Here is a 6000-nt window from a genome sequence, read left to right on the forward strand (position 1 = left end):
CATGTAGTGCACTATTTTATACAAAACAATACCCTATGCAACATATAGTGCACTATTTTGTCAAAAATGAAACCCTATTCACCACAGAGTGCACTATTTTGTCCGTAATGATACCATATTCACCATATAGTGCACTATTTTGTCCAAAATAATGTCCTATGCAAAATAGCCTGTGAAAGACATGCAGCAGTTTTGGAACCTGACCTGTACCTTCCTGGTTTTCTTTTTGTTATCCTGACTCAGGTAAAAAGCAGCACGTTATCAGAAAACAGTCTGCTGGGAATATAGGATTCCTCATCATACACCAGTGTTCTACAGTGAAATTCTCAGAAAATCCCTGCTCAAAACTGAACGTTTCAGTGTCACTACATGAACAACCAGCAGAGGTCGCCACAGTGCAGCATGAAATCCCTCCCTCAGCTCCTGTGCTGGTCACCTACTGGCTGCTGCGATAAACATTTAACCCAGGGGCCACTTTCAGTGGTAAAATCGGCTGCGTGACGGATATCACATTTCCCTTCATCCCGGCTCTGTCTGCAGCTGTGTTACTCAGCACGCGTGTTAGCAGGTCAGTGGGCCACTCACTTCTCTGGGCATTAGTCTGCTAATGTGACATGCACTCGAGCAAAACTGCATTAGGCTGTCTGGGGCCGTTTCTTGCTCTAAGTGGTATAAGTGGCCCTTGTGGCTCAGAAGGCCTGCGAGTATGTGTGATATGCATGTTGTCGGAACAAAATAGATATATAGCTGGAACAGAGCAAATTATAGCTTGCTGCTAATGCAGCTAGCTGGCTGTGGGAACGATGAAGTCCTTAAAGTGGAATTACACTGATTCATTCTTCTATATTTCTTAAACAGAGCGGTTCAGAGTGGTTTGGTGTGAAACGCTCTGTTCTAGAGAAACTCACAGAGTCATAACTGTTCACAGTGGTGGTGATAGGAACCAGACATCCACCTCTAAAAGCTCCCTCACAGAAAGTTCCTACATGAAATGGTTATGAATTCACTGCCTGATGACTGAGACACTGTTTTATGATAGTTTAGAGAACTTAAACTCCATTCATGGTGGAGGGATACATGCAGGGCGCTGTAAGGCAAAATAGTCCCCAAAGAAAACTTATTATTTCAGATTTTCCACTATTTTCCATCATCAACATTCCATATAAACTCAGAAGACTCGTGTAGGTTCACTGGTGGTTCTGGATAATAAATAAAATGTCTATATTTGTGTTGTAGTCATGGCAACCCCTGGTTCCTATCACCACCACTGTAAAGAAAATGTAATTTTACTGTGAAAACGCATAAGTGCTAAAATTTAAACTTGCAATTATGGATTTTTTTCATGTTTCCTTTAGGACATTATACACAGCTCACTTAAGGTAACGTAATATGTAAGTGAAAACATAAACATCAAAATTAAATAATTTTATTGCCCCCCCACCCCCCAAAACCCATTAGACATTACTGGTCAGTTCTAATGCACAAGGGAGGGTTTAACCAGAATACGGGTGGGGAGAAAGTGAGAGTACAGAGAGTATAATCCCAGCCCAGATTAGCGGTACAGTGGGGAGTGATGTTACAGCAGTCTAATCTGGAGCAGGCCAGGCTCCAGTAGAGCAGCTCTGTGGTCAGCCATGTGGCTCTCACAGCTTGGAGAGCAGCAGAATGACCGGCGGATTACTTGAGCTTCTCCTACTGTTCCAGTTACACCACGAGTTAAGCGGCAAAGCTAATGTAGATTTAGAGCGATGGAGTCAGTAGCGCTGGTCCTGGAGATCTGCATTTCTGCAGAGTCTGATTCTAATGTTCATCTAACACACTGCATCAAACGAGTACCTTCAACGTCTTCAGTGCTCCTGATTCCTGGTTGGGTGGGGATGGTTTGATTTCCAGCACTGTAGGGTTGGAACTTGGAACTAAGGAACATAGATCTTCTGGAGGAGAGACAGTAATAGCTAATACTAGTACAGGAAGTGAGACATTATTAGCCAGTACCAATGCATGACGGTCACCTCATGGTTTGTTAACCTCTGATGACCTACAGTTTGGAAGATTGGTGACCATTGGTGACCCACTTGTTGGAAGATTGGTGACTGTTGCTGACCCACTGTTTGGAAAATTGGTGACCATTGGTGAGGCAATGTTTGGAAGACTGGCAACTGTTGGTGAGCCACTGGTTGGAATATTGGTGACCATTGCTAACTCACTGGTGGGTAACTAATGGAAACCCAGTGTTGGAAGATTGGTGGTCTCTGGTGACCCACAGGTTGGAAGATTGGTGACCTACTAATTGGAGGGTTGGAGACCTTTAGAGACCAATTGGTGAGACTCTTGTGGGAAGATTGGTGGTCCATTGGTTGAAAGATTGGTGACTTGTTGGGGTCTCGCTGATCAGTGGCCGTTGATGACGCACTTGTTGGAGATTGAGTACTATTGGTGACCCACTCGTTGGAAAATCGGTGACCATTGGTGACCAACTGATTGATTACCATTGGTGAGGCAGTGGTTGGAAGACTGGTTACCAATATTCTAACCAGTGGCTCACCAACAGTTACCAGTGTTAACCCACTGGTGGGTAACTAATGAAAACCCAGTGTTGGAAGATTGGTGGCCTCTGGTGACCCAGAGGTTGGAAGATTGGTGATCTGGAGGGTTGGTGACCATTGGTGACCCTCTTGTGTCCATTGGTTGGAAGATTGGTGACTTGTTGGGGTCTCACTGATCAGTGGCCATTGTTGACCCACTGTTTGGACTATTGTGACCCACTGATTGGAAGGTTGGTGGGCATCGGTAGCCCACTGGCTGGAAGTAGATCTGCATGACCAATGTCAGTATGACTGTTTGGTTATGGTGGGTGAGTTGGGTTTAAAGCCTCCTGGAATAGTTGGTTCTTTTATTTTTGTGGCCTATATGTGTAAAATAAACACTCATCCCAAAAATTTGTAAATGTATTTATTAAGAATACAATGGTATTTGGTGAATTTAGCAAACTGGGTAGAAATATGTAAGTTATGGTCGAACATGCCGGTGATTCTGACTTCACATAGATTCTATGATTCATCATATGAGACTACAGCCTGTGTTTACAAAATAGCAATGATGAACTGACCGTTATTGATTACAGAGCTGTAAAATCTGATTTTCTCCGATTCATTCTTCTCTCTAGTACGCCAGAAATATCAACAGTACACAAAGTGAAGCAAAAGACAAACACATATCTTTTTGTTGTTCTCAATGAAATAACAACCAAGGATTAAAGGACAGGTTTGCTGTTTTTAAAAAACAGACCTTCATAAAATTGTCATTTTCAAACATTTGTTACTTTGCTTATAGCTTTAGCACAGCAACTCACCCAGACCTCTGCAGCTTTCTCACTGGGCTTAAACACATTCCAGTGGAGCGTAAATCTCCACAGTACAGTTTCTTTAGACGCTCTGCTGAGCGTCTAAAGAAACTGTACTGAAAATAATTACGTTTGATTTTTGATTTTATCATAATTCAAACCTTGTCTTCAAGGATGTTTACATTTGTGGCATTTGGCAAATGCTCTTATTCGGAGCTTCTTAGGGAAAGGCTTTGTTTTCTACTTGGAAAACATATTTCCAAGCTAAACAGGCCAAAGTGTAAGTCTGATACTCCTGAACTATGAAATCCCATAATGAGGTGAATTATGTCCAAAAGTTTATGGACACCTGCTGATCCAGTGTTTCTTCTAAAATGAAGGGCATTAATAGTGAGTTTGTGCTGCAGTAACAGCCTCTACTCTTCTGGTAAGGACTTTACACTAGATGCTGAACATTGCTGTGAGTATTTGATTGAGCGTTAGTGAGGTCAGGTACTGATGTCGGATGGTCAGTTCTGGGTCACTTCAACTCATCCCAAAGGTATTGGATGGAGCTCAATCACTCCAGAGAACACTGCTCCACAGCCCAATGCTGGGGGGCTTTATACCCCTCTAGCCCACACTTGGCACTGGACATGGAGACCTTAGGATCATGTACAGCTGCTCCAGAGCATCACATTCTATTGGTCAATGCTTTTCAATGGAGATCATACAAGCTGTGTCAAAAATACCTGAATACACTCGTTAGAAGGACCGTTTGGATACCTTTGGACGTAAAATCTAAGACACTGCTAGAAGATGGAGGCAGTAAATATAAAGATATATAGAAAATACAAGAGTGTTGTTTTTCCATAACTGTACTGTGAGTTTCTCACAGGGTTTTGATGGTCTAACAGAACCACATTCTTCATTTGTCTCATAGCTGATTTTTCCTGTCCACTTATGACATTTCTGTGGTTTTATGTACCAAAAAGTCATAATTCATTTTTACATGACTGTTTTCCAACTTCTTCTTCTTCTTCTTTATTCCTAAAAATTAAACTGACTGATTTTGTTACCGAGCATGTTTGTATATGTATGTGTAATATATGTAAATAAGCTCTGTTCTGATTAACTGCCCTGTATTGTGCCTCATTCAAAAAGCATTTCAGGCTGAAACATTCCTTATAACTTTGGTATGAGTGGGAGGGGCTAAACTGCTGTAGGCTGAATGGGTGGGGCTAAACAGCTGTAAACTGAATGGGTGGGGCTAAACTGCTGTAGGCTGAATGGGTGGGGCTAAAATGACTGTGTTTAAGCCCGAATGAGTTGGGAACCTTCTCAGCACTAAAGCTATTCATGAATTTAAACCGTGCAACAATATAAATGTTGAGAAACAACCATTTTTGTAAGTTCTGAAGTTAAAACAGCGAATCTGTCCTTCAAATACAGCAAAGCTATTATCACACAAAGACTCCTCCCCCAAAACCTCAGCACTAATTCAGTTTTCTGGAACACAAATAGTGCCAGTGAGCTCAATTAAAGGTAATGCCGAAGTCGGAATGTTACCAATGGCAGCTTTGTCATCACGTTACCTGTCCACAGGTATGAACGGGTCGGTGTGAAGGCATGCACAAGCACTGACGCGTTCGATTAAACCAGCAACCAGCGTTCCTTCTCAAACGACAAACGGACAAACAATCATGTCGTGAAAGCAAAAGTAGTCTGAAAAAGTCAGAAACCCTCAGATGTCTGGAAATGAAAGGGTTCCGTGGTTCTGTAGTGGCCGCGGGAGACTTTGAAGGCCGGTGGTTTTGCAACATGAAAGCCAACAGTGTCAGTAGAGCTGCCTCTTTTATGGGCATCCGGATGGCTCTGACGCTGACCAATCCCATGCAAGAACGTTAGAGGTGAAAAAATATATCCATGCCCTTTTGTCCGTGTCCGTCATCCTCTACTCTCTCGAAGATGGTCAGAGAGTGAGAGTGTAATGGGACTGTTTCAGGGTTTCTGTGGGTTTAGCCACAGTGTACGTCTCTGGATACGTTCACATTACAAGCCTTATTGCTCAATTGTGTCTCCTCTCCAGGCTCCGCCTACAAATGTGTTGTCTTGTAGCTACTGTTGTGAAGTCAGACAGGCTTTACAGAACACTGGGAAAAATCTCATTTAACCTATTTAACCTAAAATCCCATTAAACCCAATGAGAAACTGTAGAACAGACTCGGTTTATATCACAATACCTACATTTAGAGTCAGTTATTCATTCAGCCTAATGAGAAACTGTAGCACAGACTCGGTTTATATCACAATACCTACATTTAGAGTCGGTTATTCATTCAGCCTAATGAGAAACTGTAGCACAGACTCAGTTTATATCACAATACCTACATTTAGAGTCGGTTATTCATTCAGCCTAATGAGAAACTGTAGCACAGACTCAGTTTATATCACAATACCTACATTTAGATTATATAAACTGAGTCTGTTCTACAGTTTCTCATTAGGCTGAATGAATAACCGACTCTAAATGTAGGTATTGTGATATAAACCGAGTCTGTTCTACAGTTTCTCATTAGGCTGAATGAATAACCGACTCTAAATGTAGGTATTGTGATATAAACCGAGTCTGTCCTACAGTTTCCCATTGGGTTTAATGGGATTTTACCCATGTTCTG

The sequence above is a fragment of the Colossoma macropomum genome, unplaced genomic scaffold (assembly GCF_904425465.1).
Source record: "Colossoma macropomum unplaced genomic scaffold, Colossoma_macropomum, whole genome shotgun sequence".
In the NCBI taxonomy this organism is placed as follows: domain Eukaryota; kingdom Metazoa; phylum Chordata; class Actinopteri; order Characiformes; family Serrasalmidae; genus Colossoma; species Colossoma macropomum.